Here is a 27,204-nt window from a genome sequence, read left to right as displayed (position 1 = left end):
CACACAGCGAAAGAAAATTCACCTTCGGCGAGGCTAAATCAATGGCAGTACACTTTGGTCAAAGACCTTCCCGCTCCAAAGGCGTCCACATTTCCCTGCTACTGGAAGTAGCGCCGCCTTGGACTGGAGGAACCTTTTAAGAACGTTCGTGGTGCAACACACCAGCAGCGAGACTCCATCATGGAATTTAGTCCCGAGGTAAATGTACGTAAATGAATAAAGACACTGAGGTATGCATAACTTGATCATACACAGCTATACATCCACTCTCGCACTCCACACACACACACACACACACACACACACACACACACACACTGTGCAACGTTCCCACCCACCGACCATCGCGCCCCAACCAAAAAGTGGCCACCATAAGCACATGATTACAATGTCGGGTTCTTTACGCCTCCCACCCAAGCCCTAGCCCCATACATACCCTCCACCCTCCCCTCCCAGACACACTCTCCCCTCCACAGCCCTCCAACCCTCCCCTCCACCCTCTCCTCCCCTCCCAGACACACTCTCCCCTCCACAGCCCTCCAACCCTCCCCTCCCCTCTTCTCCCCACCACCACTACGCCCCGAGCGTGGCCTTGGGGAAAGCGGGGAGAGGGACGGTGTGTGTGTGTGTGTGTGTGTGTGTGTGTGTGTGTGTGTGGGAAGAATGGAAAGTCTTAAAGCACTTGGTAACTCACGTGTGGCTATTATATCACGTAGGGGCGAATCAATCATTGGAGGATTAATGGAAATACAGACATTACGGCTGGTCGATAGGATTAAAAAATATCAAAAGGGCGAGAAAGTGCTATACGACACGTATTCTCTATACATGCCACCCTTCTGGCATTATGTACTACGTGTCATCATTGAAAACCATCAGTAAGTCGTTTCATGTAGTCGGTAGTTAGCTAATGGTCCTTAATGACCCCCAATTCTTAACGAGGAATTTAGTAATTTGTGTGTCATATCATCATTTTGTATGTGTTATGATACAAGATTTAATATTCTGTTATCACTGTATCATTAAAGATGTTTAAAGGGTTTTAAAGGGAAGGACAAATACCCTTAAATACTCGCTTATCTCACAGGAATGACCTAAAATCTTAAAGTCAGTTTTTAAGGGAAAAGGTTTAAAACCTCACCACTCGCTCACACTCGCTTATCTTAAAGGAAATACTTAAAACCTTTTAAGTAAGTCTTTTAAGGGGAACGACTTTAAAAGAGAATCTCTCACCACTTGGCCTTTTTAAGGGGAACCTAAAAAAAAAAAAATAGTAATGCTCTACTTTTAAAGTCCATTCCAGTCATGACACTGGAATCATTCCCATTCCCATACTGGCCGGGTTCCTGGCTCAGGGCCGCGCTACGTTCCCATGGGGGAGGGGTCCTGGTTGGTGGCGTCTGGACTTAGTATTAAATTACCGTTCCCACACATTCCTGCCGATTCCTATCGATTCCCAGGGACAGCTCGCTCTGATTCCTACAGATACCCCAGAGAGGCTTCGATGATTCCCCCCCCCCCCCTGATTCCATTCCCCCCCGGATACCGACTCGGTTTCAATGATTCTACGAATCTTCCTGATTCGTAATGCTTCGCAGGGATGGCCCCCGTTTTCTATAGATATTCACGTGATATTCGAAGATTCTGTTGACATTCGAGATTCTTACTGAAGCCCAGCGATTCTCTATGATTCTTATTGGTTCCCACTGACGCTATATATATATATAGCTTCGTCTCTTCGATGTATACCAACTGACTTATATTTCTCTCTTGTGTCTCCCCTGATGATGTGATTATTACACGAAAGTGCACTTGGGAACTTATCGTATTTCATTTTCCCCGTGGACTCATAGGAATATATATATATATATATATATATATATATATATATATATATATATATATATATATATATATATATATACATATATACTTTCCAAAGCCAGTGCTCATACGCTATTCGGTACATCGCGTATCTGCGTCCGAGCCGAGGGCATGGGTTCGATTCTCACCCGCTGACTAAACATGGACGACCTCCTCTACCATCACCAGACCCCCCCCCCCCCAAACGTCTCCTCATTTACTGCCACCTTTGACCTCACTGGCCCGTGGGAATTTCGACTCTACGGAGGGCGCGGGGGGGGGGGGGGGGGGGTGGATAGATGGGTGGATATACGCCCTTTTAGCATGGCCTACTCCTGCTCTATGCATAACTTCAAAAAACATTTTCTTGCGTCTCCGCTCTCCATCCATCATTCTATCTGTGGGGGAAATTAAACGGAAAAGATCACACATTTTTCTTTGTTTCATAACCTAAAAATGTGATGGAAAAAAAAGAATTTAAAAATTTCACACACTACATTTTCCATATCAAATTGAAGAGTAAAATCCATGTAAATCTTGTATTATGTAACAAACAGGAAATTAAATAGTAAAGGGAAATACGTTTCCTTCCACTTCTCTGAAATATATATTATGCCGTGTATAATTTCTCGTTAGTTTATATACCTGTCCCATCCGCTGGTGTATACATCTGTCCCGTTCGCTGGTGTATATACCTGTCCCGTCCGTTGCTGTATATACTTGTGCCATCCGCTGGTGTATATACCTGTCCCATCCGCTGGTGTATATACCTGTCCCATCCGCTGGTGTATATACCTGTCCCATCCGTTGGTGTATATACCTGTCCCATCCGCTGGTGTATATATCTGTCCCGTCCGCTGGTGTATATACCTGTCCCGTCCGCTGGTGTATATACCCGTCCCATCCGCTGGTGTATATGGTAGCGAATATAACCCTAGGGCAGCTTTTACGGGCCTCCTGCAGCTTGAGGGCTGCGCTACAATCAGTAGCAGGAAAAGGATGGACTCCTTTGGAGTGAGGAGTCCCCCGACGACAACGAACGACGAAGATACGACCTCGCCGGAGGTGACTTTCTACTCGCAGCGTCACCTCACGCGTTCGCGAGGTAGCGCTAGGAAAAGACAACAAAGGCCACATTCGTTCACACTCAGTCTCTAGCTGTCATGTATAATGCACCGAAACCACAGCTCCCTTTCCACATCCAGGCCCCACAAAACTTTCCATGGTTTACCCCAGACGTTTCACATGCCTTGCTTCAAACCATTGACAGCACGTCGACCCCGGTATACCACATCGTTCCAATTCACTCGATACCTTGCACGCTTTTCACCCTCGTGTATGTTCAGGTCCCGATCGCTCAAAATCTTTTTTACTCCATCCTTCCACCTCCAATTTGGTCTCCCACTTCAACTCGTGCCCTCCACCTCTGGCACATATATCCTCTTGGTCAATCTTTCCTCATTCATTCTCTCCATGTGACCAAACCATTTCAATACACCCTCTTCTGCTCTCTCAACCAAACTCTTTTTATTACCACACATCTCTCTTACCCTTTCATTACATACCCTATCAAACCACCTCACACCACATACTGTTCATCAAACACCCTCCTCCGCACAATCCTATCTATAGCCCACGCTTCGCAACAATATAACATTTTTGGAACCACTATTCCTTCAAACATACCCATTTTTGCTCTCCGGGTCTTCCCATCTTCCTAACACAACATTTAATTTCCCTCATCCCACATCACTCCATTTCCAACCGCTTACCTTCCACCTGTGACGTCATCTGCTCGCCCTGTGTCTGTCTGGATTTTAGTTAATCGGCAGAAGACCAGAGAGTCGCCGAAGACCATCAAACCTCGAAAGAAGCCCGCCTTACCCTGATACACCATGGAGCGCAACCTCATTGCTGCAAGAGGCCCATACAAGTGGTCCTGAAGTCATATCATCATCATCATCATCATCATCATCATAATAATAATAATAATAATAATGATAATAATAATAATAATGATAATAATAATAATAATAATAATAATAATGATAATAATAATAATAATAAATTATAAAACATACAATGAATAAAATGCGGTTGTCGGTTACCGTAGAGTGAGCCAAGCTTATAGATATTATGAGACATTTATAGACATAATATATATATATATATATATATATATATATATATATATATATATATATATATATATATATATATATATATATATATATATATTATGCTCACCAGTGTAAACCAAGATATGTATCTACATTTACCTACTTCCCTCTCATGCAAAAATATTGTATATTCATATTTTCCCAGTCAGAGAAACAGCAATTATTCCTAGCCTCCTCAAACAATCCTAGCTCTGTCTGACCTCTCTCTCTCTCTCTTTTCCTAGCCCTCGATGACCTTTCCCAGCCCCAGACCCTCCTCCTCCTTCCCCAGCCCTGCCTAACCTTTTCCCCAGCTCCCGGATGGCCTTTCCCACCTTGCCCTCCCCCACCTAATGCATTCCCCTCCTCGCTCATCTCCTACCGGTCGGTCCCGGTACCTGTGCCTCAGCGGGGCGTCCCGCACCAACACTGCGAGGCCATCACAACCCAAGGTTGACGGGATCCTGCTCCAGCGATGTATGTCGTAGTCATCGAAGTCCATCTGTCTTTGCTTCGTAATCATCGAAGTCCACCGGTCTTTGCGTCGTAATCAACGAAGTCCACCGGTGTTTGCGTCGTAATCATCAAAGTCCACCGGCGTTTGCGTCGCAATCATCGAAGTCCACCGGTCTTTGCGTCGTAAATCATCGAAGTCCACCGGTCTTTGCGTCGTAATCATCGAAGTCCATCTGTCTTTGCGTCGTAATCTCACAAGCCAGGGTCCCTCCGTCGTCTTCCTCGAGAACCAATGGGTTTGCGATTCTTCAATATGAAGGACCGTCATTTCAAAATGCCATACAGTGATCCTTCAACATGCTGTATTTTTAAGGGTTCCAAATTCATATTTTTCGAGGGCTGACTTTAAGCCTGCGCTCAAAAAATTTTTGAGGGCTATTTCCTTTAGGTCTTCGAGGGGTACTTTTTATAATTTGGGGGGTGGGTGGGTTCTAGGGTGTACGTTTTGAGTTTAAGGATGGCCTTATTTCTTTTAAAAGGTCATCTTTTGGAATCTGTTTTTATTTTTCGAAGTTTCTTTTTCCTTCCCGCCGTCAACTTTTCCGTAAGTCTCCTTTTTTTTTCCGGGGTCTAATCTCTAATCTATTTCGGGGTCTACTATCCTAACAGCCTGGTGCCTGGTGACCAAGGCTCTGGCCGCCTCTTACGGTCGAGAATATGTCCATGTTGTCGCTTGTCCCACGCACGAAGAATGGTTCTCTCAGCTGACCGCAACCCGGCGTCGACCTGTTTGGTCAGTGAAGGGCTCACGCTTCGCCTGCCCCTCCAGCGTGTGTGTGTGTGTGTGTGTAGGTCGACCGATGCTCTGCAGCCTCCTCGTCCTGTTCAGCGAGTTCCAAGCATTTGTCACTAGGGTTTTCCACTGGAAACATTGTCCTCCATTCTCTCGTGCGAGTGTTGGTAGGAGGAGCAGCTGTCTGTGTGTTCCGGGAAGGCGATGGAGGAGCTTATGAAGGAAGGGCGAGGAGTGGCCGTCTTGGATGGCAGAGGAAGGGCTCCTGGAGGAGGCTTCATGCCCATCAGCAGGTCTGGATCGCATCAGACACTGCCCCATCGAGGTACCCACTCCAGCCACAGGATGTTGCCCCTCTCTCGCCGGTGCCGGACCACGTGAGCTAACGTACCCTGCAGCTGACTGGGGTCTACCCGACTCGCTGCGCAGACACAGAAGCAGTACCGTCTTCTAGCCTGCCGAAGTCTCAACGCATACAGACACCTCCCATGGTCTCGTAGTATCTATATTTTCTTTTCTTTTCCCCCCAAGCCGTCGTGGTCAATTAATCATTATGACCCCGACGCCCACAAGCAAGGGAGTTAGTGATCGTTTGCTGCCGGACGGACGGGCAACGGAAATGAATTGATGATCGGGAACGGTGTCTGATTACATAACACCTTCCCAATACTGGCCTCCACTACTTCCCCCACTCCTCGATTCTCAAAACCGACAACCACGATTGAGATTTTCCTGTGCAAGGATAATGTGAAGTTTGCCTGGTCGACTTCGGCTCGTCGCCACGCCTGCCAGCCACTCCCTCCCGGGCTGCTTCCAAGGCTACAGTATAGTCATAGTTTCAAACGACGCTACAAGAGAAGTACAAAAGAATTCAGAACTGTATTTTGACAGTTCCCAAAAAGGGTCGTAACTGGGGGAACAAAGTGTTGCTGCTCTCTCTCTCAGCTCACACTACTACTACTACTACCATCACCACCACAACTACTGCTACTACTACCACCACCATTACTACCACTACTACTACCACCACCACTACTACCACTACTACTACCACCACCACCACTACTACTACTACTACTACTGAGGCGCGCGAGAGCGTGCTGGCCAGGGCCGTTAGATGACCGCATGGTCAGCGGGCCGAACCTTAGTCGCTATTGACTGGGCCACAGCTGGTGGTTTGGGATGTTATGCCCCTCATGAGCGTGTGTTGTAGTGGCAGAAGGCCCTCGCCTGAGCGTATGTTGTAGTGGCAGAAGGCCCTCACCTGAGCGTATGTTGCAGTGGCAGAAGGCCCTCGCCCGAGCGTATGTTGTAGTGGCAGAAGGCCCTCACCTGAGCGTGTGTTGTAGTGGCAGAAGGCCCTCACCTGAGCGTGTGTTGTCGTAGCAGAAGGCCCTCACCTGAGCGTGTGTTGTCGTGGCAGAAGGCCCTCTGTGTGGTTAAGTCTTGGGCTGATGGCGTCATCTGGTGAAGGGTCATCTCCGAGGGTGACCCCACGTACGAGGGAACGAGTGGCTGGGCAGGAGAAAAAAGTATATATACTGTGTATGTGATACGCCGGAGGTTATGACATCCCCAGATCTCCTTTAAGACCCGGCGTAGAAGCGTATAGGGCCTGCGTAAAAAGTGTTACTCAAAGGGGAGGGAAGAGGAAGTGGGTGGGGGACAAGACATAGGATGCACGATCGTGTGTCTCTCTCTCTCTCTCTCTCTCTCTCTCTCTCTCTCTCTCTCTCTCTCTCTCTCTCTCATAGAGCGTGAAGATTGACTTGTTGAATATTTGATGATGCTGAAGCTACAATAGGCAGTTTGTTTGTTTCTTCCTGAAGAGAAGGTTAGAGTCGAGAAGTCAGTGTCCTCAAAGCTTCAAGGATATTACAGAACATATATTTAGATTCATACCAAAAAAAAGAAAGAGAGAGGCAGTAACAAAAGCCCCTTTTCACGTGTTATGATACATAACAAAAGCCCTCTGTATTTCGGCAAAGGCAAACACACTTTTTGAAGACAACAGACGAATGCTTTTTCATATCACAAAAAATAGATATACACATAAAGCGTAACTTCTGTCTCCAGGACGCAAGATTTACTCTGTGAATACAAGTTGGGCTGACAAAGGATTGTCTCCTGCATTGACAGCTCCGGGGGAAAAATTTTATGATCCCACGACACAATGATGCCTAATAACTATTGCTCCTTCCCGAATCTTTTTGAAGACGATTCGCACAAACGAATTCAAAGTAGACGCCTGTAATGAGCAGCATCTTCACCACAAAGGGACAAGACAGAGAGAGAGGGAGGGAGGTAAGGAAAAAAAAAAACATATATAATGATAGATAACGTCGAAATAATGAGCCTTCGACGGGCGCCGATAATCGAACGAGAAAACTAGATATAAGCACAGGCTGGGGGTGGGGGGAGGGGGGGGGAGATCGTCCGTCCGTCTCCCCCCCTCCCTCCCTCTCCCCGAAAAGCCTGATATTCCTTTGTTTTCAAGGCGGTTTTGGCGCCAACCCTGCCGTAAAACAAAAGCCAATCGATCCCGGCCTCCTCGGGCGGGAACCTGGGAATTGGGCAACCAATGGTGGGCCCTTCGCTCATTCCCAATCCTTTAACAAGTCCTTTCAGGTAGGGTATAAAAGAACACGGGAGGAAGAATATACCTCGCGGGAGATGGCTGGGGGTGAGGAGGAGGAGGAGGAGGAGGAGGAGATGGTAATATTGCTTTACTCCTGTGTGTGTTCAGGCACCGCGCGAGACGAGGTTCTGATATTCTTTTATTTTCGTCTATTTATTTGTGTGTGTGAGAGAAAGACATTGTCTCGATGGTCGACAATGGCACCGAGCAGAAAGCCCGATTGTTAAATAAGCTTAATAATGCAAACCCTGAAAAGGTCTTGTGTTCTTCTGGCTTACGAGGAAGGCGAAAAGAAAAATGATATGAAATTATCTGAGGTTCTGTTGTGAACTTATAACACACCACGATCAGTCATTGTTGGGGGCCAAGGACGGCCTCTCTCTCTCTCTCTCTCTCTCTCTCTCTCTCTCTCTCTCTCTCTCTCTCTCTCTCTCTCTCTCTCTCTCTCTCTTTCTTTCTACGCACGGTGCCAGGACTGACGGCCCTGAGAGAGAGAGAGAGAGAGAGAGAGAGAGAGAGAGAGAGAGAGAGAGAGAGAGAGAGAGAGAGAGAGAGAGAGAGAGAGAGAGAGCCTCCACAACCGTCTATATCACAAGACGGTACTCAAAAAAAAAAAAAAAAAATTCGACGCCTTCCTTCGTGCACGCAGCGGGAATGAGGATAACATCTCTCTGCCCTCATGGATGAGTGGGTGACACAGGTGGGGTAAGACAAGGTGAAAGAAAAGGGGGTTGGACACACGAGGTATAAAAAATGGAGAAATAGAAGACGGGGGGAGAGTGTCAAAGATGTTTGGTGTTGGACTGGCTATGTGTGTGTGTGTGTGTGTGTGTGTGTGTGTGTGTGTGTGTGTGTGTGTGTGTGTGTGTGCGTGTGTGTGTGTGTGTGTGTGTGTGTCTGTGTGTAGAGGATGTGCTGTAATTCCCGTAGAATTGTAAGTGTACGGAAAGGAGGCTACCCTCTCCTACAACCTTACACTTATCGACTACAACCTAAGCTCTGCCTACAACCTTACCCTCATTAATGTACTTCAATCCCGACCCTACTCACAACCCCACCCTCATTAATCGACTTCAACCCCAACTCTACTCACAAACCTCTCCTCCCCATAGCAACTCCAACCTCAGCTTGACCCACTAGACCCCATCCTCATTTACTCACTTTAATCCTCATCTCTCCTCACAACCCCACCCTCGTCTCCAAACCACTATCATTCGCCCCCTCGACCCACACCACCTATTGCCCCACAACCCCTCAACCCCAACCAAGTCGTCCTATATACCTCCTCAACCCCCTCCCCCTCTACAATGCGCCACCGATTCAATAAACCCCGACATCATGAACCCCCTCCCCTCAACCCAGTCCATTCCATCTTTCCCCCCGCCCCACCCACACCTTCTGCCACCCAACTCTCTCCTTCCCTCCAACTCCCTTTTTCCATTCCGTCTCCCCTTTCCCGCCTCCCTCCCCATATCACACACACACTCACTCTCCCCACCCACTTATACCTCACCCTCCCCCTGCTCCGCCCCCCAGCAGCGCTGTTTGTCACTACTGTCTATGGAAGTGTCATAAAGAGGGCGCTAATTGTATTACCCGCCATGACAAATCGCGCTCTCGAGGTCTTCCCCGCCCGCCCAAACATCGCCCACCCATTTAGAGATTGAGGCCCCATATACACACTTACCCTCCCTCCACCCCCTGGGCGCCTCTGAGCAACTCATCCCGCCATTTCATAATATATTTGCCCTCTACTGAGCATGAAGACACCAACAAGAGGCTAATTTACGAAAAAAAAAAAGAAGAAAAATCATAATATTTTTACGGCCGTTATCCCTTCGAAGCGCCCAACCTCCTCCTCCTCCCCACGAAATCCAGGAGAGTTTGTTATGGTCGGGTGTGGAGCCATCTATCGGGCAGGCGGGGAAGGTGTCGCGGGCTGGAGATGGATGTGTTGGCGTCACTAAGGAAGGCGGGGCGAGCCATCACCACCACTGCGGATGGGGCCACACTCACCATCACCATCATCATCATCATCATCGTTCTCGCCTGTGATGTCCATCAATGTCGTCTTTATCATCAATCATCAATGTCTCAACGCTGGGGATCCAGGAATACGTTTTCTTCAAGCTCTTTAAGTCTAACTATGATATTCGAACTGTCCGACCTACTGAAGCTTTTCAATGAATAAAGCGAAACAATACATCTGCCAAGAATAAATCCACAGAATATATGTTCTGTGTTCTTCAGTGCCTCCAGACCCGGTCATGCAGTAAGAACAACTCGAGGAACAGGTAATCTATAACCTGTTCACAACCCAGGATATCCCCTGTTGTGTTCTTCTTCTCCCGTATGGACATATATCTTTCATACGGACGTCACGAGACCATAAAAGTACTTTATATATATATATTATACTTAATCGCCGTCTTCCGCGTTAGCGAGGTACCGCAAGGAAACAGACGAAAGAATGGCCCAACCCACTCATATATATATATATATATATATATATATATATATATATATATATATATATATATATATATATATATATATATATACATATACGAACAAAGTGCATATGAACGCGCACCTTCATAGAACATACAAACCTCCAACAGCCGGGATCGAACCCGGACCTCTGTGCAACAGGGGTCCCGGGTTCGATCCTGGCTGTTGAAGGTTTGTATATATATATATATATATATATATATATATATATATATATATATATATATATATATATATATATATATATATATATATGCTTATTCTAATGGTCTTGTACAAACATAAGCAGATCTTCCTGTATGTATATCTATTCTGCACACACACGCGCACGCGCTCACACACACACACACACACACACACACACACACACACACACACATATGTACAGCAGCCTCCCCTATCGTGGCCCCGTCCCCGGGCGAACCCTTGCTGTATCTGGGCGTCTTGTGAATAGCCGGGCCATATGTGCACCCACGGGAGAGAACGAGGGTGAGGGGAGAGGACGGAGACAGAGAGAGAGAGAGAGAGAGAGAGAGAGAGAGAGAGAGAGAGAGAGAGAGAGAGAGAGAGAGAGAGAGAATAATGATAATGACTGCTGATAATGATGATCACGATCGCGTTCATAATGATGATATGATGATGATGACGTAACGCGTCACATCTTTTAAAGTAACGTAAAACATCTTTCTGGTAACGTGCCTAGTCTTCAAGCAACACGTCCTTCATCAAGCAACACGTCAGTACAAGCAACACGTCGTCTGCGAGCAAAACAAAAAAAACATTCATGATGCCAACACGTCACTTCATCAAGCAGCCACGTCACGCAACACGCCACACGTAACACCTTACCTCCAAGTAACACATCAAGTCTCCAAGTAACAAGTCACGGCGGCGGGGCACTTGTATCTACGTGAGGAAGATGATAATACAAAGCCGGAGAGGAAGACTGTGTTCAGTACGTGATGGAGGGAGGCAATACTCCACATACTGAAGAGATACAGACCAACGAAGGGGAACACCGGGTGACAGCTAAACAAGCGGAGCAGAAACGTTGATCAACCAGTGTTTACAATAATGTTCTAAAAAGGTCTGGAAAGGTCTGAGGCCTTGTGACAGCTGGCTGGCGGTGGATCAGTTCTGGGCGTTCTTCAGGGTGTTCTAAAGAACAATGGTCGTCCAGTGGGCTGTTCACAAAGGCAATTCCTAATGGAAGAGTCATCGAAGTGACCCCCGTCGAAAAGGGCCATCCAACAAGGCATCATTGCCGTGGGATGAGGAAACACAGAGGGACCCAACACTGTGTCCTGTGGGAGGCCGCAGAGGGAGGGGACTGTAAGACGGAGTTAAGACACCTGGAGAGCCTTCCAGCCTGGCGTAAGCTCAGTGAGGCTAGGCTTGAAGACGTGGGATCACACTTGGCCGCAGCCCGACGCGGATGGCTTGACGGCTGAGTAGGTCGAAGGTCAACCGTGAGGTGAACGAGGGCGAGACGCCCAAGAACACCTCACGCGAGTCGAAGTGTAGAGATGGATGAAGCCTGGAGTAGCTGACGAGGCAGTGGGCGTGTACAGGGTCTTCACATCACCACAGAACCTGAGGGGTCAATAGATCAGAAAGCGCCTGGCTTCCTCCAGCTAAGCAGAGGCGGAGGTAGCCTCAGTGAGGCCCAGGGACAGCACCACGGGGTCTGGAAGGCCAGCGCCACCACCACCACAGGGTCGAAGTAGATACAGCCGTGCCAACACAGGTGGTAGCAGTGCCAACAAACTGTGGTAGCCTTGACACCATCACCACCAGGTTCCCCCACCGCCACCAACACCACGATCTTGCAACCCCTCTCACCTTCCTACCGCCACCCCCTATCCCTTATTCCCCTCTCCTTCCCTCCCCCGTCATTAATTTTCTTTCGCCGGTGTTTAACTTGGAGAGGGAGAGGGGGAGGGGGAGGGGGGGGAGGAGGGGGTTAAGGGGAGAGGGAAGAATGTGTGACTTGGGTTCATCAGTGAGATCCAGGAACATCAATTATGACTGTGCTGAAGGTCTGCAGTGTCTACACCCTCCCCCACACTGTCTACACCCTCCCCCCACACCGTCTACACCCTCCCCCACACCGTCTCTACCCTTCCCACAACGTCTACACCCTCCCCCACACTGTTTAAACCCCTCCCCACACTGTCTACACGCCCCCACGTTTTCCCCAAACCATTTACACCCACCCCCTCACTTTCTATACCCTCCCCCACACCGTTTACACACTCTACACAAATATACACCTTTCCCAACGCCGTCTACGCCCTCCTCACGTTGTCTACACCCTTCCCCACATCGTTCACACCCTTCCCACAATATTTACACCCTCCCCTATACCATCTACATCCTCCCCCATACTATCACCATCCCCAAACTATCTACACCCTCCCCCTTACTATCTACAACCTCCCCCACACCATCCATACCCTCCCCACACCGTCTAAACCCTCCCCACACCGTCTACACCCTCCGCCACACCATCTATTCCCTCCCCACACCGTCTAAACCCTCCCCACACCATCTATACCCTCCCCACACCGTCTACACCCTCCCTACACCGTCTACACCCTCCACCACACCATCTACACCCTCCCTAAATCGTCTACACCCTCCCCACACCATCTCTACCCTCTCCATACCGTCTACACCCTCCCCACACCATATATACCCTCCCCACACCGTCTAAACCCTCTCCCACACCGTCTACACCCTCCCCAAATCGTCTACACCCTCTCCACACCGTCTACACCCTCCCCCACACCATCTACACCATCCCCCACACCGTCTACACCCTCCCCACACCGTCTACACCCTCACCACACCATCTATTCCCTCCCCACACCGTCTAAACCCTCCCCACACCATCTATACCCTCCCCACACCGTCTACACCCTCCCTACACCGTCTACACCCTCCACCACACCATCTACACCCTCCCCAAATCGTCTACACCCTCCCCACACCATCTCTACCCTCTCTATACCGTCTACACCCTCCCCACACCATATATACCCTCCCCACACCGTCTACACCCTTCTCCACACCGTCTACACCCTCTCCACACCATCTAAACCCTCCCCACACCGTCTACACCCTCCCCACACCATCTAAACCCTCCCCACACCGTCTACACCCTCCCCCACACTTAACAATCGGGCTGTGATGACATAAAATTAGCAGAGCATACTCAAGGATGAATAACACGACCTTAAATATTGGCAGTGTGGGCCCCCGGATGAAGGTGGAGTGGCTGGGGCCCTCCTGTGTGTGTGCCCACGTGGGCCCAGGTAATGGATGGCAGTTTTAATGTTAACAGAACCCAGTGATGGAGGAGGACAAGGGGTCGAGCTGCAGTACACACTCATCCCCCCACCACACTCCTCTGGGCCTTCGTGGAGGAGGAGCCAGTGTGATGATAACTCGAGGGTGATGGTGGAGTATGTCTTGGCCTCGGTCAACACAGAGCGGGGGGTTGGGGGGGTGAGGCAGGTTGTAATGACGGTGTGGGTAACTAATGGTGGGTGGGGGAAGGGAAGGAGTGTGGGTGTTTGATGTTACACTTTTGATGCCACTGTGTGTGTGTGTGTGTGTATGTATGTATGTATGTATGTATGTATGTATGTATGTATGTGTGTGTGTGTGTGTGTGTGTGTGTGTGTGTGTGTGTGTGTGTGTGTCTGTCTGTCTGTCTGTCTGTCTGTCTGTCTGTCTGTCTGTCTCTGTCTGTCTGTCTGTCTGTATGTATGTATGTATGTCTGTTTGTTTGTTTGTTTGTCTGTCTGTCTGTCTGTCTGTCTGTCTGTCTGTAAGTACGTATGTATGTTTGTCTGTCTGTCTGTCTATTTAAGATTGACAGTAGAGTTAACTCACAAGACCGTCACAAAGAATTACAAATGGAAAGTGACAGAGAAAAGTGACGGGAAGGAATGAGTGGGTGGATATAGGTGTGGCAAAGGTGACGGGTGGAGACTGAAGGGGTCAGAGGTCGTAACGGGTGGAGACTGACGGGTGAAAGGTCATGACGGGTGGAAACTGACGGGTCAAAGGTCATGACGGGTGGAAACTGACGGGTCCAACGTGACACAGCTGGAAACTGACAGGTTAAAGGCCGTGTCGGGTAGAAACCGTCAGGCCAAAAGTGACAGGCAGGGAACTGACGGGTCAAAGGTCATGTCGGGCGGAAACTGACGGGTCAAAAGGTCATGACGGGTGATTAAACGTGCGGGGGAAATAACAGGTTGACAGAGAGAGAGACAGAGAGAGTTCATCGCGGGTCCACCCGTTACCTAAAAACCCAACGCTTTGATCACACGATTTTTAGACGAGGGTCATTCAATAATTATATTAGTTATTCGTTACATAAAAAAAAAAAAAGATTGAAAATATCCACCACCAAAATTTTTTCCTTCCCGCCCAGGTTGGAAACGAAAAAAAAAAAAAATCGTGACAGAATACTTTGATAATTTTAATTTATTCAGATTTCCCGATATTTTCTTTCTCTTTTTTTTTTTGTTTCTTTTTACCCCGTCTGCCATTTGTGGGTCGTATGCTAATTATCTGGGTGTCACCGGCATAAACACACACACACACACACACACACACACACGACCAACGTTACGAGATCGGTCTGTACGCGTGCGACGTAATGACGTCACGAGGGCGTGTCACTCCGTTACAGCTGGGAGGAGTGGGGGGGGGGTTGGTCACTGTTGGTCCTGAAACCATCCACAGTCACTGTTACAAGAGTCACCGTTACCAGAGAGTTTTTCCCCATTGCGTTACGACTTCACTGTTACTCCGTCACTGGTGAGTGGCGCATGACGCGTCTGCTGTGTCACGTTACGGCCATCGTAACCAACAGCCAGTGTTACCACGTCGGTGCCACTGCAACAATAAAACACGTCACTGTTACCAACTCAGCGTTGCCACCTCAATCTCTCTCACTAAGCACGCCAGAGAGAGAGAGAGAGAGAGAGAGAGAGAGAGAGAGAGAGAGAGAGAGAGAGAGAGAGAGAGAGAGAGAGAGAGAGAGAGACAGACAGACAGACAGACAGACAGCACGGGATACAGCATGCGGTACAGCAACGGGAAGAGAGCAAAATACAGCAAGTGGTACAGCAACAGACAGCGGGATACAGCTTGCGATACAGCAACAGAAAGAGAGCAAAATACAGCAAGTGGTACAGCAACAGACAGCAGGATACAGCTTGCGATACAGTAACAGAAAGAGGAGCAAAATACAGCAAGTGGTACAGCAACAGACAGCATGGGATACAGCTTGCGATACAGCAACAGGAAGAGAGCAAAATACAGCAAGTGGCACTGCAACAGACAGCGGGATACAGCTTGCGATACAGCAACAGAGAGCAAAATACAGCAAGTGGTACAGCAACAGACAGCGGGATACAGCTTGCGATACAGTAACAGAGAGAGAGCAAAATACAGCAAGTGGTACAGCAACAGACAGCGGGATACAGCTTGCGATACAGCAACAGGAAGAGAGCAAAATACAGCAAGTGGCACTGCAACAGACAGCGGGATACAGCTTGCGATACAGCAACAGGAAGAGAGCAAAATACAGCAAGTGGCACTGCAACAGACAGCGGGATACAGCTTGCGATACAGCAACAGGAAGAGAGCAAAATACAGCAAGTGGCACTGCAACAGACAGCGGGATACAGCTTGCGATACAGCAACAGGAAGAGAGCAAAATACAGCAAGTGGCACTGCAACAGACAGCGGGATACAGCTTGCGATACAGCAACAGGAAGAGAGCAAAATACAGCAAGTGGTACAGCAACAGACAGCGGGATACAGCTTGCGATACAGCAACAGGAAGAGAGCAAAATACAGCAAGTGGCACTGCAACAGACAGCGGGATACAGCTTGCGATACAGCAACAGGAAGAGAGCAAAATACAGCAAGTGGCACTGCAACAGACAGCGGGATACAGCTTGCGATACAGCAACAGGAAGAGAGCAAAATACAGCAAGTGGCACTGCAACAGACAGCGGGATACAGCTTGCGATACAGCAACAGGAAGAGAGCAAAATACAGCAAGTGGTACAGCAACAGACAGCGGGATACAGCTTGCGATACAGCAACAGGAAGAGAGCAAAATACAGCAAGTGGTACAGCAACAGACAGCGGGATACAGCTTGCGATACAGCAACAGGAAGAGAGCAAAATACAGCAAGTGGTACAGCAACAGACAGCAGGATACAGCTTGCGATACAGCAACAGGAAGAGAGCAAAATACAGCAAGTGGTACAGCAACAGACAGCGGGATACAGCTTGCGATACAGCAACAGGAAGAGAGCAAAATACAGCAAGTGGTACAGCAACAGACAGCATGGGATACAGCTTGCGATACAGCAACAGGAAGAGAGCAAAATACAGCAAGTGGTACAGCAACAGACAGCGGGATACAGCTTGCGATACAGCAACAGGAAGAGAGCAAAATACAGCAAGTGGCACTGCAACAGACAGCGGGATACAGCTTGCGATACAGCAACAGGAAGAGAGCAAAATACAGCAAGTGGCACTGCAACAGACAGCGGGATACAGCTTGCGATACAGCAACAGGAAGAGAGCAAAATACAGCAAGTGGCACTGCAACAGACAGCGGGATACAGCTTGCGATACAGCAACAGGAAGAGAGCAAAATACAGCAAGTGGCACTGCAACAGACAGCGGGATACAGCTTGCGATACAGCAACAGGAAGAGAGCAAAATACAGCAAGTGGTACAGCAACAGACAGCGGGATACAGCTTGCGATACAGCAACAGGAAGAGAGCAAAATACAGCAAGTGGCACTGCAACAGACAGCGGGATACAGCTTGCGATACAGCAACAGGAAGAGAGCAAAATACAGCAAGTGGCACTGCAACAGACAGCGGGATACAGCTTGCGATACAGCAACAGGAAGAGAGCAAAATACAGCAAGTGGTACAGCAACAGACAGCGGGATACAGCTTGCGATACAGCAACAGGAAGAGAGCAAAATACAGCAAGTGGTACAGCAACAGACAGCGGGATACAGCTTGCGATACAGCAACAGGAAGAGAGCAAAATACAGCAAGTGGTACAGCAACAGACAGCGGGATACAGCTTGCGATACAGCAACAGGAAGAGAGCAAAATACAGCAAGTGGCACTGCAACAGACAGCGGGATACAGCTTGCGATACAGCAACAGGAAGAGAGCAAAATACAGCAAGTGGTACAGCAACAGACAGCGGGATACAGCTTGCGATACAGCAACAGGAAGAGAGCAAAATACAGCAAGTGGCACTGCAACAGACAGCGGGATACAGCTTGCGATACAGCAACAGGAAGAGAGCAAAATACAGCAAGTGGTACAGCAACAGACAGCGGGATACAGCTTGCGATACAGCAACAGGAAGAGAGCAAAATACAGCAAGTGGCACTGCAACAGACAGCGGGATACAGCTTGCGATACAGCAACAGGAAGAGAGCAAAATACAGCAAGTGGCACTGCAACAGACAGCGGGATACAGCTTGCGATACAGCAACAGGAAGAGAGCAAAATACAGCAAGTGGTACAGCAACAGACAGCATGGGATACGAGGAAAGGCTGCATCCGCTCACATCCATTCCCTAGCTGTCATGTGTAATGAACCGAAACCACAGCTCCCTATCCACATCCAGGCCCCACAGACCTTTCCATGGTTTACCCCAGACGTTTCACATGCCCTGGTTCAGTCCATTGGCAGTGCGTCGACCCCTGTATAACAGCACATCATTTCCATTCACTTTATCCCGTGCACGCCTTTCACCCTCCTGTATGTTCAGGCCCCGATCGTTCAAAATCTTTTTCAATCCATCTTGCCACCTCCAATTTGGTCTCCGCTTCTTCTTCCCTTCATCTCTGACGCATATATCCTCTTTGTCAATCTTTCCTCACTCATTCTCTCCATGTGACCAAACCATTTCAATAAACCCTCCTCTGCTCTATCAACCACACTGTTTTTATTACCACACATCTCTCTTACACTTTCATTACTTACTCAATCAAACCACCTCACATCACATATGGTTCTCAAACATTTCATTTCCAACACATCCACCCTCCTCTGCACAACTCTATCTATAGCCCATGCTTCGCATCCGTATAATATGCCCATTTTTGCCCTTCCAGATAACGTTCTCTCCTTCCACGCATTCTTCAGCACTACCAGAACCTTCGCCCCCCTCCACCACCTGATGATTTCCGCTTCCATGGTTCCATTCACCGCCAAGTCCACTCCCAGATATCTCAAAAAAAAAGAAGACTCCACTTACCCTAATTTTTCTCCATTGAATCTCACACACTAAATAAACAGTCCCTTAACCCTGCTAACCCTAATACCCTTGTTTTTGTCCACAATGACACTCCAATTCCTCTTCTCACACACTCTTCCAAACTCAGTCACCAACTTCAGGAGTTTCTCACTCTAATCTGCCACCAGTGGTGCTGTATCATCAGCAAACAAGAATATATATATATATATATATATATATATATATATATATATATATATATATATATATATATATATATATATATATATATCGTAGTATATAACATGGTGTGGGTGATATCCTATAGGGCGACCGTCCGCCACCAGTACACACGTCAGGAACCACACAAGCCACATTCCCCCTCCGACCCCAACATCCCCCTACCTCCTCCTTCATCACTCCTCGCCCATTCTACTCTTCCATCCTTTCACCTTCCCCTTCCATCATGTTCCTTCCCTCTATCTTCCCCTCCCCCTTCCCCCTTCCCCTCCTGCTCCCCTCTACCATTTCACTCCTTTCCTTCCCCTCCGCCCTTCCCCCTCCCCTCCCTTCCCACCCCAGCCAATCCTCCCTCACTCGTCTGGTGCCCCCCCAGCCGGAGGAGGGGAGACTGACCACCCTGGCCTGGCCATCTGCACCGTGTGTGTGTGTGTGTGTGTGTGTGTGTGTGTGTGTTCGTGAAGGGCACTTGAGCTGTTCTTTTAAACCTCCGGCCAACGACCACCCCCCACCCCCACCCTATCCCCCTGCCACCCACTACCACCACCCCTTTCCCCCTCTTTTATTGTTGTTGTTGTTGTTGTTGTTGTTGTTGTTGTTGTAGTGCATTAAGGGTGCTCACGCACTTGTTGCAGTGTTGTAGTGTGCTTGTTCAGAGTATCAGTGATCTGTAGTGCACTTGTGCCTACTTAAGCGAAGGGTGGTACGTGGTAGGAGGTGGGGGGGGGGGACACAGCGACCCCCACCACCAAGTCTGGCACATAATGATGATTGTGATGATAGCCACAGCGCACTGCCTATGCGTATACGCCCATACATATATTTGCTATATATATATATATATGTATATTTGCGTGTGTGGACGTATGTATATACATGTGTATGGGGGGGTTGGGCTATTTCTTTCGTCTGTTTCCTTGCGCTACCTCGCAAACGCGGGAGACAGCGACAAAGTATAAAAAAAAAAAATATATATATATATATATATATATATATATATATATATATATATATATATATATATATATATATATATATATATATATGTGTGTGTGTGTGCTTAGTGTGTGTGTGCTTAGTGTGTGTGTGTGTGTGTGTGTGTGTGTGTGTGTGTGTGTGTGTGTGTGTGTGTGTGTGTGTGTGTGTGTGTGTGAAGCCATCCCTAAATAATCAGACACGTCTGTCACCCGGCAGAAGAGCGATTATTTACCTGATTCACGACTTATATCGTAAACCATCAACTTCATTCATCCGACACTGATTCTTCTCCTTCCTTCCTTGCCGCTAAATATATCCCACGTCCCAGCCCCACGTCCCAGCCCCACGTCCCAAGCCCCACGTCCCGAGCCCCACGTCCCAGCCCCACGTCCCAAGCCCCACGTCTCAAGCCCCACGTCCCAGCCCCACGTCCCAGCCCTTGTACAGTGGACGAGAACCTTTTGCGACGTCCACAAGTGAAAGGACAGCGCCCGCGTTGAAAGTGAAACCTAAAGGAAGTGATATATGACATGTTGATGTGAGTTTTATCTGTATGTACGACAAAAGGAAATTATAATTTCACGAGTTAAGCTCATCAGTATTGTCATACAGCAGGTTATTTCAGACATGATACTCTTCCCAAAGACTGTAAGTTGGTTAATGTAACGATGATATTCGAAGTGTTATACGGTTCATTCACATATTCATTTCAGTCTGCTTAACGTGTGGGTCTACAGCTGGTAAAAGTCTAGAAACCAATATTAGAGACAAGATTATAAATGCCTTAGAGAACTACCAACTTATAAGCGACCCCAAGGCGTGGTTTCCAGTGCAATCGCTCGTGTCTGGCCATATCTCTCTGGTTTAAGACTTAAAAGAAGTTCTGTGGTCCAACACCTGGTGTCATTTTACCCCGATTTTTTCGGAGAGTGTTCGATGAAGTGGTCCACGTAAGATTACCCGCCAAATCTGCCACACAGCTATATATATATAGAGGCGTTGGTGAGCTTCTCTGGTTAGATAATTGGTTAAGTGGCCGCAGACAAAGGCGTACTCATCAACGGTGAAGCCTTAGAACAGTGAGGGGCAACAATTGGCGTGCCGCAGGGGTAACTCCTGCACCCAAAGCTCTTTCGGACGTGTTTCCAGTAACAGTGATCGTTGCGTTACGTTGCAAGATCGCACAATCACCCGCATTATGCAACGACCTGACCAGGCAATGCTACAGCAGACACCGAACGTCTTAGCGAATGCAGGAGGCCGACATTAACAAAAGTGATTGGCTGGGTTTCCAAGTGGCATATGAATCATACACGTGAGTTGTAAAACGAGAAGACAACTTTACATTACGAATGCTGCTGAGTTACGTATTGCAAAGGAAGACGAAGACTTAGGCGTCATAATAACCTGAAACAACGTAAAGCCAAGTGTGCAGTGCACAGAAGCAGCTAAAAGAAAATGGCAAAGAAAATTCTCTGTCTTCATCATTAAGACATTCGAATTCAAGACGCGAGAAATGAATTCTGACTCTGCAGCTTACTACTGCTGTGTCCTAGCTTAGATATTGTACCAAGATTTGCTCATCCAGCTTTGTAAAGACAGACTCAGAAATAACAGAACACGTGAGCATAAGATCGAGCTGCCAATATGATCGCCGGAGTAAGACACAAATCCTACGAGAGTCATGTACCCGACCTTAACTTGTCCAGCATATAAGAGAGATGATTAATGGGTGATTTGATACACCTATTCAAAACTACCTACTGAGGTTATATATATATATATATATATATATATATATATATATATAGAGAGAGAGAGAGAGAGAGAGAGAGAGAGAGAGAGAGAGAGAGAGAGAGAGAGAGAGAGAGAGAGAGAGAGAGAGAGAGAGAGAGAGAGAGAGAGAGAGAGAGAGAGAGAGATAGATAGATAGATAGATAGATAGACAGACAGACAGACAGACAGACAGACAGACAGACAGACAGACAGATAGATAGATAGATAGATAGATATACGTTTAAAATGTTACTAGACGAATTAATGGCTCAAAGTCCAAGACGCACGTTATTTGCGCCCCTGTAGTTTAGAAAAAATAATAATTGCATTTCCCTTTCATTAACTCCCTGCATCTCTTGTCTCTATGACACCAGGTTATAACATGTGATCTTGTCTCTACAACACTAGGTTATAACATGTGATCTTGTCTCTACAACACCAGGTTATAACATGTGATCTTATCTCTATAACACCAGGTTATAACATATAATCTCTCGTCTTACCTCCTCGGCTTCAAAATGACCCAATGGTCTATTCCTATTTTGACTGATATTTCTTTTCATTTTCTTTATTTTCAAATATTCGAAATACCTATTATGTACTACTGTAGAGCTTTCTTATACAGTAAATACAATAGGGTCCCTATCTGGTGTATTGTCTCGCTACAGCCTCGTGCCGAAAATACATCTTGGTATAATACACTAGGAATAAAAGCTCTTGTATCCATCAAACCTTAATACAGAACAAAAAAACCTTATTGTACTATTTTTTTCTTTTCAACTAAAGTCTATCGCTGAATATACTTCTAAATATAATAGCATTTAATGGTACTTTTCACCGGGCCAACAATAGCGTACACTAACACACCTCCCAGTACACTGCCGATACACCACTACCGAACTCTATACCCGTCACGCTACGCGCGTTAACACCACTACACCCTTCACACATCACACTGCGTCACCCTGCATACGTAACACTACCACACCCTTCACACATCACACTGCGTCACCCTGCATACGTAACACTACCACACCCTTCACACATCACACTGCGTCACGCGTCACCCTGCATACGTAACACCACCACACCCTTCACACATCACACTGCGTCACCCTGCATACGTAACACCACCACACCCTTCACACATCACACTGCGTCACGCGTCACCCTGCATACGTAACACCACCACACCCTTCACACATCACACTGCGTCACCCTGCATACGTAACACTACCACACCCTTCACACATCACACTGCGTCACGCGTCACCCTGCATACGTAACACCACCACACCCCTCACACATCACACTGCGTCACGCGTCACCCTGCATACGTAACACCACCACACACTTCACACATCACACTGCGTCACGCGTCACCCTGCATACGTAACACCACCACACACTTCACACATCACACTGCGTCACGCGTCACCCTCCATACGTAACACCACCACACACTTCACACATCACACTGCGTCACGCGTCACCCTCCATACGTAACACCACCACACCCTTCACACATCACACTACACCCTGCTGAGCCTCCAACACACATACACACACACACACACACACGTAAAAACCCTACACCTTATACAGACCACCCTCCACCCTACACCCTGCCGTACACCTTCCACCCTACACCCTGCCGTACACCCTCCACCCTACACCCTGCCGTACACTCTCCACCCTACACCCTGCCGTACACCCTCCAAGCCGTGGCTCCAGACAAGAGGGGAAACCCCAGGCGGTCAAAGAGGAGGAGGAGGAGGGGGTGTGTGTAGCGGAGGGAGGCTGGGGCCACCTGTTGTATGTTGTGAGGGGCTTCACCACATTCCCCCCTACACACACACACACACACACACACACACACACACACACACACACACACACACACACCCTCACCTCCTCCCTTTACTCCTCCCTCTCCCTTAGGCACCCATAAACCCCCCCCATTATCCACCTACCTCCTCCTTGCCCCTCCTCCCCTCCCCCCTCCTTCATGGACAATCTACCCACCCACCAACCATCAATGCTAATGTCTTATACACATTTGCTCTCCTTCGCATCTCTCTCTCTCTCTCTCTCTCTCTCTCTCTCTCTCTCTCTCTCTCTCTCTCTCTCTCTCTCACACAGATTCGTGACCACACCATCCCCCCCCCCCTCCTGCCGCGCTCTTTGCTTCCTTGTGGTTCCCAAGAATAAAAACTTGGGGTTTCGAACCCACAGGCCACGGTTCCTGAACTCTTCCTTCCTTCCCTCCTCATCCTCCTCCTCCTCCTCCTCCTCCCCTAACGGGATTAGGGATCCCATCCATGGCTCCGTGGGCCCCACTCGGGCCCACCTGTAACCACCTCCCACTCCTGTATGTCCATGTGCTGTACCCACTCTATGCTCTCTACTTGCCTCCACCTACCCCCGCCCCCCTTAGCCATGTACCCCTCTCCTAATGTTACCACTGAAATGCTTCATCTATGTATCGATAGACGCCACATATAAATACATATGGGACATCTAAACACACACACACACACACACACACACACACACACACACACACACACACACACACACACACCAGCCAGGAAATCCTTAAACAACTGACTCCCTTTTCACATCCTCTCCGTTTCCCCCCCGGGGAAGGAGGGGGCGGGCGGGGGCTTCCTCTGCGGTGCAGAAGCCGATCCCGTACAACTGTCCGTGATCCTGTCGGGGATATCGGGTGACCGATCCCCGACCGTCTCGTCACCGATACCCCCGCCTTCTGTCACTGATACCATAGCAGTGCCCACCGCTAGAACCAAACCCACCCCAGCCCACCAGGTGTAATCGGGGAGGTGGGGTGGGTTAGGGTAGGGAGGAACACACCTGGGGAAGAAGAGGATGCTATGCCACACGTCGCGACCGGAGGGTCGACGATCGCCTCCGCGAGCTGTGGCACGATGATGCCCCGACGTCTTCGGCGGAGATGTGGTGGTGTTGCGCGCAGTCTGCGCAGTAAGGAGGGGTTCATTAGCAGGGTGTGGGGGGGTCGGATGAGGGAGGGAGGGTAGTGTGTGTGTGTGTGTGTGTGTGTGTGTGTGTGTGTGTGTGTGTGTCAGATTTGCGACGTGAGATGGGGGGAGAGGGAGGGAGGGTGGCGGAGGAGGAGGGTGGATAGATTGGGGTTGTTTGGGGGTTAGGTTGGGGGTGGTGGGGTGTACAGTACTTGTTGATGTTGACAGATGCTGCTGTCACAGCTTCCGGAGGTGGGGGGGAGGGGGGGTCGGTCCGTCGCTTGATTAACAGGCAGGCAACCCCCTTGTGCACGACGGTAGTACGACCCCAGTGAGTGCGACGGTAGTACGATCCCAGTGAGTATGACGGTAGTACGACCTTTTGAGTACGACGACAGTACGACCCTCTTGTGCACGACCTCTTGAGCAGGAGGGAAGTACGACCACTTCAACACGTCGGTAGTACGACCCTTTACGTCAGTCTACATCTCTTCAAGAAACCAATACACTTCACACAACCAGCAATACATACATCACCCCAAGACGTTTTCTGTGAACACCTGCTCCATATGTTGAATACATAGTTCTCAGACTATACAAGCTTTAAATATGGACATATTATGGACCTTACGCAAGTGGGCTCAAGAGACTAAACGAAATATAGGATATCTAGACGAAAATAAATATCCATCCAAAATAATATATATATATATATATATATATATATATATATATATATATATATATATATATATATATATATACTCAAACACACAAAGAAAACGGACAGCTGAAACGTGCCATCAGTTCCTACTGAAAGGCAATATTTCTGTCTAAAAAAAAAACGGGAAAACAGCAAATATTGCAAGCATGATTTATACCATTCTCCTGGTATTCTGGCATTATAATTTCCGTCTATTAAAATGTAATAAAAACTGATCAACGTAATGAAACTATTTATTCATTTGCGGGGAACTTGTTCGCGTGGACAGACACCTTGTTCAGTTTGCTGAACATCCACAGGTGGGCACGGGTTGGTGGGGGAGGGAGGTCAAACATACGTGCTAAGAGCTGGTAAATATTAATGCAGTTATCGTGGATAAAGTGGCAGTCTATTTATCGCATTAATTTTTTGGACATTATTCTTGAATCCTGGTAGCCAACCACACCCCCCCCCCACCTCCATCAACCTAATCACCTAACCCAACCCAACCGTCTAACTTAACCTAATCATCTAAGCTGGCCTAACTTACCTAAGCTAACCCGAACATCTAAGCTTACCTAACGATTTAAGCTAAAATAACCACGTTAACCAACCTAACCAACCTAACCAACCTCAGCTAATCTAACCATACAAGCCAACCTTAACCACATAAGCCAACAAGACCACCAAAGCCAACCTACCCACCAAACCTAAACTAACCACCTTACGCTAACCTAACACCACCATACGCTATCCTAACCACCTTACGCTAACCTAACACCACCATACGCTATCCTAACCACCTTACGCTAACCTAATACCACCATACGCTATCCTAACCACCTTACGCTAACCTAACCACCATGCGCTATCCTAACCACCTTACGCTAACCTAACCACCTTACGCTATCCTAACCACCTTACGCTAATCTAATCACATTACGCTAACCTAAAAACTTGACCGACGCTAAATTCCACCAAATAACCTGATGTCCTTTGACGATGGATTAGAAGGTGGGTCTCCAGCAGCCTCAAACTCCACGACCCCCTTCACTAACTCCTCCTCCTCCTCCTACCCCGCCGTGGCTTCAAGCCAATCAAATAGGAGACAAGAGGCACGAAACCCGTCAGTTTAGGCAGACGGTCTCGTAAACCGGAGAGAGAGAGAGAGAGAGAGAGAGAGAGAGAGAGAGAGAGAGAGAGAGAGAGAGAGAGAGAGAGAGATAATGGGACGATTTCTGTCTAAGACGCGAGACAATTAGAAGCGGGACGAGACAGTCAGCTACTGGTGACGATCCGGCGGGAGGAACAGACAGGTCCTGCAGGAGGACGTACGTGCAGACGAACAAGACAGACAGACGGACAGAAAGGAGAACAAAACAGGCTAGGATAAAATAGACAGACGAACAAGAAGACGGTGGGACAACCAAGAAAAAACAGACATGTTAAAGCAGAAAAGACAAAACAAACGATTTCTATTTACCACAGATAAGTTGTAAAAACGAATTAATATATATATATATATATATATATATATATATATATATATATATATATATATATATATATATATAATATGGTCATATTCATTACATAAGACTAGTTGCGGAAGCATAACTAATATAGGCCTTCAAACGAATCTAGTTTCAGTTCCCCCGCCAACACCAAGTTTCATGTTAAATCTATTTATTCATAATTGCATGAGACTGGCGTAGTTTTATGACGCGCACTTTTGTACCAATAATCTCTTTATCAAACGCTGTAAAATGCTAC

The 27,204-nt window shown here is 47.9% G+C and overlaps 1 protein-coding gene and 1 long non-coding RNA gene across 2 annotated transcripts in view; one reads left to right on the top strand and one right to left on the bottom strand.

Annotated features, from left to right (window-relative positions):
* Positions 1–27,204, top strand: part of Lim3 (Lim3 homeobox protein) — a 165,198-nt gene that overhangs the window by 90,091 nt on the left and 47,903 nt on the right. The window lies entirely within an intron of this gene.
* LOC139756731 (uncharacterized) overlaps positions 6,657–27,204 on the bottom strand; it is a 59,895-nt gene continuing 39,347 nt past the window's right edge. The window contains exon 3 of the long non-coding RNA XR_011714429.1: positions 6,657–6,786. This is a non-coding gene — a long non-coding RNA (uncharacterized lncRNA). The remainder of the gene's footprint in view (positions 6,787–27,204) is intronic.

The sequence above is a fragment of the Panulirus ornatus genome, chromosome 23, assembly GCF_036320965.1.
Source record: "Panulirus ornatus isolate Po-2019 chromosome 23, ASM3632096v1, whole genome shotgun sequence".
Lineage (NCBI taxonomy): Eukaryota > Metazoa > Arthropoda > Malacostraca > Decapoda > Palinuridae > Panulirus > Panulirus ornatus.
This window is presented reverse-complemented; position numbering and strand designations above follow the sequence as displayed.